The 12042-nt window shown below is 51.1% G+C and overlaps 1 protein-coding gene across 1 annotated transcript in view; it reads left to right on the top strand.

Moving 5' to 3' along the window:
* Positions 1-12042, top strand: part of FOXK1 (forkhead box K1) — an 86770-nt gene that overhangs the window by 59669 nt on the left and 15059 nt on the right. The window lies entirely within an intron of this gene.

Below are 12042 nucleotides of genomic sequence, written 5' to 3'. Positions count from 1 at the left end.
TACGTCCACCCGATCCGCCATCTTGTTTGTTCTCCCTCTCTTTTCTCATTCTTTGCAGCTAGCTGCTGCTTATTGAGAGCTGTTGTTGGGTACCATTGAGTCAGTGCTGACAGACTATAGCTGCCATGGTTTTTAGGCTGTGTCATCTTTACGGGAGTGACTGCCAGACCTTTTCCTATGTAGCTGCTGGTGGGTTAGCAGCTCCTTCCTTCTCACCATACACTGTAGCAGTTTCAAAAAATGGAGTCCTTCTGTGGAATGGGCTGCAGGGGCTGAACGATTCTTCCAGGAGGGTGCATAACTACTGTTCAGCTGTTGGGTTTCCTTGGACACGGATACGAATGGCCAACAAGTTGAAACCGCTGGTTGTCATTGTCACTGTCTGGAAGTTGGTGGAGTCTGTGGTGACTGAAGTCTCGTGTCACACCTTGCTGTGCTCCGCTTTCCAGACCTGTGAAGACACTATGTGTGTGCACCCCAGTCTGTCACACCCGTTTATGATTAAACACTGCTCAAACAGCCAGGGGGTGGCGTGTTGACACAGTGCTTCTCTCCATCCTTTTGTTCTCAGTTGGCAAAAGGTGACATTTATTTTTAAATTGCACCTGTAGCTTGGTGACTCTGTAGAACGCCACACAAGATTGCATTTGAAAGTCTTGTAACTGAGGGGCAGTGACTGCTACCTCATAGGTCGGACACACCCCCAGGCCTCAGAGGAAGTCCCTGACTCTGTAGACACTGGGTAACAAATGCAAAGGCTGAAGGCAGAGGGAACGCTGGTGCAGCTTCCAGAGCCCCTCACTTGCCTGACCACTCTGACAACCTTGCTCTGTCTTCTAGTCTCATCTTGAGGTGTCACCATCCTCTGTCTTAAAGTCATCTGAAACAGAGTCCCTGAGTGGTACAGTTTGCACCTACCCAGAGGCACTGTGCAAGAAATGCCTGGCAATCTGCTTCCATAAGATGACAGCCAGGAAAACCTTGTGGGTCACTTGGGTCACCATGAGCCAAGGTCAGCTGGAATGCTCCTAAGCTGTGACCATAGGGCTCATCATCGCCACACGGACAGGACGAGGGAGGCCAGAGCCGCTCCTTTCAACTTGATCCAGCTCAGACTCAGACCTTCTCTAGCCTTGTCTGACTTCTTACATAAAAGCAGTTGTTCTGTACATTTTGCTAATTTGATTTAAATATTTTGTGGCTAGGTGATGAGTTCAAGACTCATAAAGTCTGTAATGAGATCTCTCTCTTCTCCCAACTATCCCCCAGATAACCAGCTCTGGGGTTTTGGACTTGCTGGGTGGGTGTGGCTTCGAGAGTAGGCTTCCTTTCCACCCAAGTTCTGTTTTTCCAGTGAAAACCGTGGTTAGCATCATGTTCTGTCGTGTACTTTTTTTAGACATCCCTTGTACACAGGGGGTGCATGCTCTGAGATGTTTGTGTGTACACAGTGTACACGCTCTGAGATATCCCCTGTGCACATGAGGTGCCCACTCTGAGATATGTCCCCTATGCACACGGAGGGCTCACACTCTGAGACGTCCTGTCCATGTGTGTGTGGAGGTGTGCACAGACAGCCTCTCACTACAGCACTGCTTGGTGTCATCTCCCAGGAGCAGAGGAAACACGACCAACCTCTGTTAGGTTTTAGACAAAAGTGATGACTAACTTTTCGGGTCTGATGAGGTTTTGACTCCAGGAAAGCATAGAAGGGTCTAGGATAAGGTGTGTGGGAGAGGCTGCCGGGGAAAGCTGCTGGTCACCAGTCACTCCAACTCAAGCTGGCGATGTTAACGGGCTTTGCAGGGTGGGCTATGGGCTGTGTCTGTGCGCATTTGGATGGTGGCCTGGTGGTCTCTGCTTCTCGGGTTCAGCCCGCCCCATGTTTTCCCTTCAGGCCTCTTGGCTGCAGACAGCAGGCATCCCTTACCTGAGACCGCTTCTAGTTACCTGTAGTCAGCTTGTGGCCTAGTGCAGTGAGACTGGAGCAGAGTTGAAGTACTCGGCTGTTGTGAAATCTGAAACTGTGTAGCCTGGTTCTCCCTGTCCCTGATGGTCAGGATCAGGCCTGCCAGGAATCCTCTCATTAAATTGGGTGTCCATTGCCAAGTCCCACCCAGAGGCGCCCTGGCTCCCCAGCCTCCCTCAGAAGACGTGCTCATGGACACATTTGGCTCACTAGAGATGGCTCAAATACTCCTTGCGGTTCCAGCCACAGGGCCATGGAGTTGCTCCTGTCTGATGTTAGTGGTCCTGGCTCTGACTTCTGGCCACCCCTCTGACAACAGGAGATGCTGCCCGGTCTGTGTCATTCTCACCACTGTTGGTGGCCACAGTGCCTGTCCACCTCATGAAGAGGTTTTCATGCTTTCACCGACCCTCCATTTCACCAACCATGATGTCCTTTTGTGGCAGTTGGCCTTTCCTGAGCACAGTCATGGCAGATTGGTCTACGTCTCCTCTGAGTTGCTGGGGGATCAGCAGGGCTGGGGGTGCTGACTGGCGTTGGAGCGGACTGCTGTCTGATGCTCGGAAGTAGTTGTAAGGAGGCACCAGTGACCATACCTTAGTTCGCTCAATGGACAGCTGGCATCAAGCCAAGACCCACTGTGTGCAAGGGACCAGGGACTGCAGTGCCGGGGGTCTAGTCCTCCTACAGTGTCATGTGACCATGTCCTCCTGGCTGTGTGGCTCAGAGAACAATGACATGCTTGAATCTGGGAGTTATTTTAAGCTGATTGCCTGGATTTAAAAAAATATATTTAAACTTATCTGGTGGAGTCACACTCTCAGGGTGAAGGGGTGAGTGGGGCTCTGTTTGGGGTGTGGGATTCCTTGTGCCTGTGGGTGTCAGCCTCTTCACCTGTAAGAGGGAGTGCTTGAACCTCATGTCTAACCACATGCTGTTCATTCTAAACTGCTGTTTGTGGTTGTCAGGTGCCATGGAGTTAATTCCCATTTATGTGACCCCACGGACAGAGTAGAACTGCCCCCCTAGGATGTCCTAACCTGTCATCTTTATGGAAACAGATTGTTAGCTCCTCTTGATTTCCTTTTAGTTACAGCATGCTAGTCTGTGCTTCCTCATAGCATCGTTGAACTTTTTCGTTGAATATGAAGACCATAGCTCTTTTAACAATAGTTTTAAATGTTGAAATGCATGTAACAAAGCATTTGCCACTTCAGCTGTTTTTATGTGTATAATTCAGTGACATGAACTATGCTCACTGCTGTGCACCCACTTTAGAATGGAACTCCCTTCAACCCTTGTCCTTCAGTTGACAATGCTTTTGAGTCGTGCCCTCAGGTTCTATCAGAGTGTTTGCCTGGCTGCGACCTTATCCCCACAGTGACAGGGTTGGCCAAGGAGTTTGTTGGTAAACACAGCCTGAGAAGATTGGCTGCCCTCGCCTCCTGCTTCCATGATCCGGGCTGAGCTGGCGGGCCTACATTCCTCTCTGAGGACCTCAGCACACAACACGAAGTAGATGGAGCCCTGTCTTCAGTGGCTGTAGTGGGCAGACAGTGCTCACAGGATCAGGCAGTGTGCTGTCTCCTGCATGTCCGGTCAGCCCGTGTGGCTCAGAACTGCCACCATTGGTGCCGCCTGAGAAAGTTCCAGGGCCTGGCATTTCCTGCCAAGTGGTGTTTTTTTTTGGGGGGGGAGGGAGGTCTTAAGTATTCGGGTTTTTTTTTTGGGGGGGTCTTACGTATTCGGGGTTCTGCAGTCACGGGGTGATTTCACAGAGGCAGCTCCTGAGGCTCAGATTAGAAGTACTGGGCAGCTGGCCATACAAGTGTGTCCCCACACCCATCCTCAGCTTGTTTTTCTGCTTAAAGCCAAACTCCCATTTATTTATTTCTTGGTCCAGAATGTGTAAAAGACCTAGCATTTTGTGTTGCTGTGTGGTGGTGTGGTATAGTGTGTAGAGGATGTGAGATGTCATTGTGTGTCATGTTGTATAAAGGAAATGAGCTTTTTATGTGTGTTGATAGGTAAAGGATATGAGGTTTGTATCACAGTTGTGTGTTGGTGCTATTGTTGGGTTTTGTGGTGTTGGGTATTGTGTTGGTGTTATTGCTGGGTAAAGGATATGGGGTTTGTGGTGTTGTATTGGTGCTGTTGAGTGAAGCTACGAGATTTGTGTCATCATGTGTTGTGTGCTGTTGTTGCATAAAGGATGAGAACTTTTGTGGTATTGTGTCTTGTGTTGGTGCTGGTACTCAGTAAAGGACATGGGGTTGTGTCATCTTGTGTCATTGTGTGAGTGTGTGCATTGTGGCTCTTTGCCTGTGTTATGGACAGCAGGCTGGGTTCATCACACATCCAGGCTGCATGGTTTTCGGCACCCCTGTTCATAGCACACAGGGCTTCCATCTTCAAGGTGACCTCCTAGTCCACAATGGTACTGGGGCACCTAGTCGTTACATTTCCATTCTAAGTAACAAGTGGAAGAAGCGGGTAAGTTCCAGACACATGTTAGTGATCTTATAACTGCGTGGACACCCAGAAGTGAACCTGCCTTCTGCCTCGGGCTGGGAGATGGGGTTTCTTCTCTACTTAGCTCTTGTCAGGTCTTTACAGAGTGGTGTAGCACACCCCACCACCCATTCATTACTTTCTCCCCTGGAGTGACTGGTGGGTTTGAACCGCAGACTTGCCAGTTAGCAACTGAGCACTTTAACCACTGAGCCACCAGGGGCCCTTTTGGGGTGAATACAGCATCAACCAACCCACTGCTGTTGGTTCCACTCTATTGGACAGAGTAGAACAGCTTCATAGGGTTTTTTGAAGATTGCAAATCTTTATGGAAGCAGACTGCTTCATCTTCTGTAGAGCGGCTGGTTAGCAGCAAACACTTAACAACTGTGCCACCAGGGCTCCTTGAGAAGCCTCCCCCCACCCCAAAATTTTGTAGACAGAGAACATGGGGGTGGTACTTCTGTGGGCAGTGGCCGTGGGTAATGTGCTGACCCAAAGTGAAACCTGGCTTGGTTACTCTTTCAGGAAACCTTCAGCCCTGGGGCCTGGCTGCCACTCCTGCGCCACGCGGGCTTTCTTTCATTCCCTAGGGTGGCGATCATGCCAGGGCCCCGCACCCCTGGCGAGCACCACATGCCCCAGCCTGCTGCCTCTATCGTCCTGGGATCCCTCTCTCTGGGGGCTTTTGGTTGGGGGGGGGGGGGGGGGGGGAGACAGAGGCCGAGGCTAGGCCAGACAGTAGCGGGCCGAGTGCACGCCCCTGCTGGCTAGGCAGAGCTGCTGCCTGGGCATGCGCTAAGAGTCTCCAAATTAGGAAGGTGAGCTGGTGAGCAAGGAAGTGATGTGCTTAGGTGTCCAGGGACCGCCTACTCCGCGTGGACACATGGGACTGACTGCATTATCTTTAGCTCACACTGTGTGGTTCTTGGAGTGAGACAGTAAAATAAACCACTTTTAGTCTTGAGAAGGAGGGCTGTGTATTTCACCAGCAATATTTCTGTTCGGGCAGCCGGGCATTTGTGCTTAAGGACCGCCCCCGCCCCTTCCCGTTTGGTGACAGACGTTTCCTTTCAGGCGGACACTATCTGGGCCCCGCCTCTCAGTTCTTAAAACCAACCAGTCCCCACAGCTAGTTTAGCAACGTTACGCAAGCGTCCTTTTGAGTTCTCTTTTGTTCTGCTCCCGCCCCCAGAACCGCCCCCTGCAGTTCAGTAGCTGCTTTGGATTGAAGCAAAGCACCACCCCAGTCCCACCCCCTCAGTGTAGCGGCTAAGCCTGAAGCCACGCCCCCTCCTCAACACCGACCCCTACAGTTCATCAGTTGCTTTAGACTGAAGCCACGCCCCCAGCCTCACCCTCTGTCTAACAGTTTAGGTAAAGTTCCCCCCAATACTGCCCCCTGCAGTTCATCAGTTGCTTTAGACTGATAACCGACCTCCATCCCCACATACACACACCTGGGTTGGGTCTGGTTTGGTATGATTTTTTAATATACATTGTTGTGGTGGTAAATACGAGGGGGCTTCAAAGAGTTCGTGGAGTAATTCCATCCTTTCCTAATTCCATTTTTCCAGGAGCCTTTTGAAGCCCAACCCCCTGGTACATGTTGTGTGTTGTGTTGTTAAGTGCCATGGAGTCAGTTCCAACTCATAGCAACCTTCTACAGGGTTACCGAAGCTGTAAATCTTTACAGGAGCAGAAAGCCTCATCTTTCTCCTCAAAGCTGGTAGTTTTGAACTGGTAACATGAGATTAGCAGCCCGATTCATAACCACTACGCTACCAGAACTCCTGGTATATAGGTAAGAATATATCTGCCATTTTTCCACAGTCTTTGTGTGGACCAGTTCCATGACGTCATACTGTTTGTTCATTACCAATAACTGCTCCTAAGTGCTCCCCTTGCCTTGCTGACCAGGCGTGAATTTCATGTGTGCACTTACCTGTTCTGGATGCTTCCTGTGCTCCTTGTATGATGTGGGAAGTGGTGCTACCCAGGAGCCTCCTTGTAGTGTTTCAAATAAAGGCAGAGTGTCAGAGAGGAATCCTGGTGGTACAATGAATGGATTGTTGGGCTGCTAACCTCAAGGTTGGCAATTCAAACCCACCAACCACGTCTCAGGAGAATGGCATGTTCATTTACTTCTATAAAGATTTAGTCTTGAAAACTCTATAAGGCGATTCTGTCCTGACCAGTAGTAGGGTTACTGAGTCAGGATAGACTCGTGGACAGCAGGTTTGGTTTTTGTTTATTTATTTGGGAAGTGTCGGCGAGGTGCCACAGAACCTGAAGGTTGATAATGTCAGATCCTAGTCATTAGTGTGGTGTTGATTCAGTTTAGGTGGGCTGGTCCCAGGCCCAGCAGATGGGGTGGAGTGAGGGAGAGCACCAGAGCAGCACTTGTTGTTGGTGTAGGGGAGTCGAAGCTGAAGCAGATTGACCCTGTAGACAGGGTAGAACGCCCCAGAGGCTGTTGACAGCCTGTGAAACCCAACCCAACCCACTGTCGTCAAGGTAGACAGTACGACTTCCCCAAAGGGAAGCAGACTGCCATATGTATCTCCCTTGTAGTGACAGATGAGTTCAAACTACCGTCCTTTGGTTAGCAGAGTGCTTTAGCCACTGCAGTACCAGGGCTCCTTGTCTAGGTTGTTAAGTGCTGTTGAATTGGTATAGGGTTCCCGAGAAGCCCATCAGTTTGGACCTTGAGGTCTGCCGTCCAGTACTTTGTCCTATAGTGTCATACCCAGGTCTCCTGTTTAGGTCGTTAGAGGTGTTTAAAGCCTCAGCTTCCCCAGTAGCTGTGTTCTTCCTGGGTTTGGCTTTCTTCTCCTTGAGTGCTCGCATGTGCGGAAGTGCTGCTTGGCCGCAGGAAGGAAGGTGGTGGTTGCTGGCTTGGGAGAAGGCCCTGCTACTACGTCTGCCCCCGCTCTGTTCTGCAGCACACACTCCCTGCCTGGAGTCTAGAAAGGCTTGGCTTTTCAGTATGACTGTCAGCAAATAAGTGTTTCCCATTTTTTAAATCGAAACAGTAAATACACAAAGTTTCCAGAGTCACATAGTGATCTGAGACAGGGATGCTGCTGCTAGAGGGCTTGGTAAGCATGGCTCAGACAGTTGTGAGTAGACCCTCTCTCCCTGGCCACACACCCCCATCCCCCCCAGCAATGGCGCAGAAGTTAAGATGCAGGGGTCCAGGTGGCAGGTCCCTTGCTCCAAAGCCCAGCATCTACTTTGTGGCCCTTGGTGACTGTTCTGGCTCCTGCCCTCACATCCACATGCCAGCTGTTGGGGAGGGGGAAAGAGGTGAAGACAAGACACCCCATCCTTTCCAAAGATACCTCCCTTTCCCATGCCAGGGCCACATCTGGTGGCAGGAGAAGCACATGCAGACCAGCACATGTGTCTTTGTGCCCCTACGTCAGATGATCCAGGGCAGACAGTCAAAGCACTACCCAGTTACAGTGTCCAGCGCTTTCCTGATCTTTGATCTGAGGCCAAGCATCTGTCGGAGCCAGACCTAACCCACTCTGCTGACATCCGGCGTCTGCATGACCCAGAGGACACCTGGGCAGACTGGCATAGCTGCAGGACGGCTCACCATGTGGGCAAGCAACTGAACCGCTAGGTCTGGCATCCAAGACACTAATAGGTGGGTTTGAACCACCAGCCTTGCAGCAAGTAGTTGAGCATTTAACCCTCTGTACTGGTGTGGCGCTGTGGGTTAATGCGCCAGATTGCAAAGCCATATGAACTGCAAAGTCGGCAATTTAAGCTCACCAGCTGCTCCTTAGAAACCCTATACAGGATCTCTATGGGTCGGAACCGACTCAACGGCATAACAACAACAACAACAACAGCCACCCAGGAACTCTCTCAAACCAAAACCAAACCTGCTGCTGTCAAGTTTGTGGCCCAACCTGGCAGAGTAGAACTGCCCTCTGGGGTCTCTGAGACTGCGCATTTCTACAGAGCCAGGCTGCCGTAGTGTTCTCCCACAGAGTGGCTGGTGGGTTTCAAACCGCTGACATTTCCATTGGTAGCCGAGTGCTTTAACCACAGTGCCACCAGCCACCTAAGGGCTCCCTGGGCTAGTCTACTTCCTGCCCTGTGAATATGGGCAGCAACATCCTAAAGTGACAACCCTCCCAGTGTGGAACTCCTCTGTGTGCCTCTTACTCATGGTGGGGTTGGGGTGGGCGTGTGCCCACTTGCCGTCAGCAGAGGTTTGGGGCGGTGGAGACATGCTCTTTATACTGAATATGGAACACCTTGAAGAGATCAGTGCAGATTCCCAAACACTCTCCTAGAGCTCCACGCTGGGGTCCTGGCCTGACTAGATCAACTGCAAGAGGACCTGCAGGCACCCCTGGGGACAGCCCACAGGAAAGGCAGTAGGTACCTGGCTTGGGGGGAGGCTAGGTTAACTTGAGTGGCCTGCTCAGTGGCTTTCCTCCTCCCAGTTGGAGTCAGTTGGCCTCAGGATGTTTGGGAGGGAGAGTCCGGAGGTACTTTTGAAACAGCTGCTACAGCCAATGAGATGCATGTGAGCATTGTTCAACACTCATTGGGAAAGTGTCCACTTATGTCAGTGTCAGGAGGTGGGGTTCCCAATGGTCCTCTAACCAGTGCATCTTGCTTTAATCAGAGCTCAGTCTGTGTGCCCCTAAATTCTTCTCCTGAGGGCAAAGCACTGAGACCCGGGGACCCAGGGCAGGGCAGGTGGTTCCAGACCACTCTCCCGCTTCATGATGCCTGTCCTTGGGCACGTCTCATCCACCCTCGGTGCTCCTCTGCGTAGGGGGGAGGAGGCAAGTGTGAAGGGGAGCAGCTGCATGGGCACCCACCTCTCCTGAAAATCACCCACTGGTGTGGGTGGGGCCTGAGGCTGGAGGTCAGACAGACTGAGGAGAGCTTGGTGTCCACGTGGCTCTCGCCATCACACTGTGCACCTGCCTGTGACCCACATGTGATGTGATCTGGTGTGGACTCAGCTTCCACAGCGCTAAAAGTCTCACTTTATAGGACTTGCCTGTCCTTCTGTGCTTTGCAGGTACTCTGTTTTTTTTTTACAAATGGAAAGTTTATGGCAAGCCTGCGTCGAGTAAGTCTGTGGGCACTATTTTTCCAACAGGTGTGTTAACTGTGTATCTCTCTGTCCCATTTTGGGAGTTCTCACAGTCGTCCACGCTTTTTCATCCTGCTTTCTACTTTTCACTTACTAGAGTGTCTCAAACCAGACCCGCTTCCCTTGGATTGATTCTGACTCTATATGACCCTGTCTAGGGTGTCTGAGACCGCACAACCTTATGAAAATACAGCCTCATCTTTCTCCTGCGGACTGGCTGCAGGGTTTGAACCACCATCCTTACAGTTGGTACTCAATGCTTGACCCACAGCACCACCAGGGCACCTTTTATGGACAGTCTAGTGTCAACATCACTTTTACATGAATTTTGTTGTTGTTAAGTGCCATTGAATCAGTTCCGACTCATAGTGACCCCTGTATAGGGTTTCCAAGGAGTGGTTGGTGAATTTGAACCGCTGACCTTATGGTTGAAACTGACTTTGCGGTCCCGTGTGTTATCCTGCAGTGCCATACCAGGCCTCCTTTACGTGCATTGGGAAATCAAAATGCACGTGACTCACTTATATTATTGCAGTGCTCTGGAACCAAACTTTTGTGGTGTCTCCAAGGTGTGCTTGTAGTAGCATGTGGCTGGTTTTGTTTATTAGCTGCAGGTGATGGAATTGGGGAATGAGACCAAGAGTAGAGGGCTAGTGTCTTTATTGTCATCATATTCCCACATAGGGAGAACAGCAGGGTGTGTGTGTGTACAGAAAACAGGTGTATGTGAATGAACATGTCTCAGGATCCCTTCGTTGGTTCTGGTCTTAGGTTTGAAAAATGAAAACTAATACTTATAAGCTAGGTGTCCCTGGGTGGCACAAATGGCTAAGTGCTCATTTGCTGAAGGTGGCAGTTTTAACCTACCCAGCAGTACCTTGGAAGAAAGTCCTGGAGATCTGCCTTTAAAACTCAGGCCTTGAAAACCCTGTGGAGCACAGCAGGTCCACTAGTGGGGACTGCACAGTGCCTATTTTTTGTGTTTTGTTTTTAACTCACAATGAGACACTGTAACCCCTTTCTGCCCCTGGGTGGCTCAGCTCTCAGAGTGGATATGTGGGTGCACAAGACATACACCATCACATGACTTACAGTCAGTGGTCCAGGGCTGAGGGCCCCCCACATCTCACTCCCACAGTGTCCAGGGACCTGATTTTCATCTTGTCCACAGTGAGAGCAGAGGTGTTTACTTGTGCTGGTGGAAGATTCTGGCACTTTTCATGAGGGGGTCCTGGGTTGACGCCCATGGTCGGTGATTCAAGTCCACCAGCTGCTCTTGGAAATCCTACACAGGGTCCTATGAGTCGGAACTGAGGCATTGGCACTTCACAACAACAACAACAACAATGAATTGAAAGGAACCCTGGTGGTGCAGTGGGTAAGCACTCATACTAAGCAGAAGTTGGTAGTTCAAGCCCTCCAGCTGTTCTGCTGAGGAAGATGATCTAGCAACCTGCTCCCGTAAAGACGACAGCCTGGGAAACTTGGGGGACAGTTGTACTATGTCACAAGAGTTACTGTGACTTGGAATCCACTATAACATTCGAGAGTCAGAAGAGCCACTTCAAAGACAAGAATAAGCTGAGTGGCCAGTCGTGTAGCAGGATCCAGGTGACTTTCGGAGACGCTGTCTCCGTCTTTCCACTCTGTGGACGCTTGCCTGTCTCCACGGGGTTGCTTGCTGTCAGTCGCTTTTCTTGAAGCCCCGGCCTTGGCAGGCTGTCCTCCTCAGGGTCCCCTGTGCTGCAGATTATTGTCCCTCTCATATGAGCACACTGGTGCTGCCAGCATTTGGTTCCTTCAAGTTGAATCCTTTGGCTGCTGGAAAATTGAGGCCTGTGATTTTCTTGTGCAGGAGCTAATTGTGAAAGCCTCCACCTCAGTCCCACGGCTTCGGCTCTGTGTCTTCTCAGGAGTGTGGCAGGGGGTCAGGTCGACTCTCAGTCTCTTGAGTGGCTGTGTATCTGTCCAGAACCTCTGTTAGAAGTGACATTAGACGTGTTTGCCTGGGGACATACTCAGTAAAGGGAAATAGATTTCAGAGGGAACCTCTGTCTCTTAAGTAGCCATGTGATCCTGAGAGTTGTGGGGCACTGGACTCGCCCCCACCCTGTGCTGCTCTGTTGAGGGTCACCGGAATGTCACCCCCCCCCATGCTGCCTGACATTCTCCATCGAGGGTCACTAGGATGCCCGTGTTCTACCCCCCACCCCCAATACGCCATTGAGGGTCACTGGGATGCCCGTCTTCTCCCCACCCCCCACTCCCAATATGCCATTGAGGGTCACTGGGATGCCCGTGTTCTCCCCCCCATACGCCATTGAGGGTCACTGGGATGCCCGTGTTCTCCTCCCCATACGCCATCGAGGGTCACTGGGATGCCCGTGTTCTCCCCCCCAATACAACATCAAGGGTCACTGGGATGCCCGTG

This window comes from Chrysochloris asiatica, unplaced genomic scaffold, assembly GCF_000296735.1.
Source record: "Chrysochloris asiatica unplaced genomic scaffold, ChrAsi1.0 scaffold00034, whole genome shotgun sequence".
Lineage (NCBI taxonomy): Eukaryota > Metazoa > Chordata > Mammalia > Afrosoricida > Chrysochloridae > Chrysochloris > Chrysochloris asiatica.
This window is presented reverse-complemented; position numbering and strand designations above follow the sequence as displayed.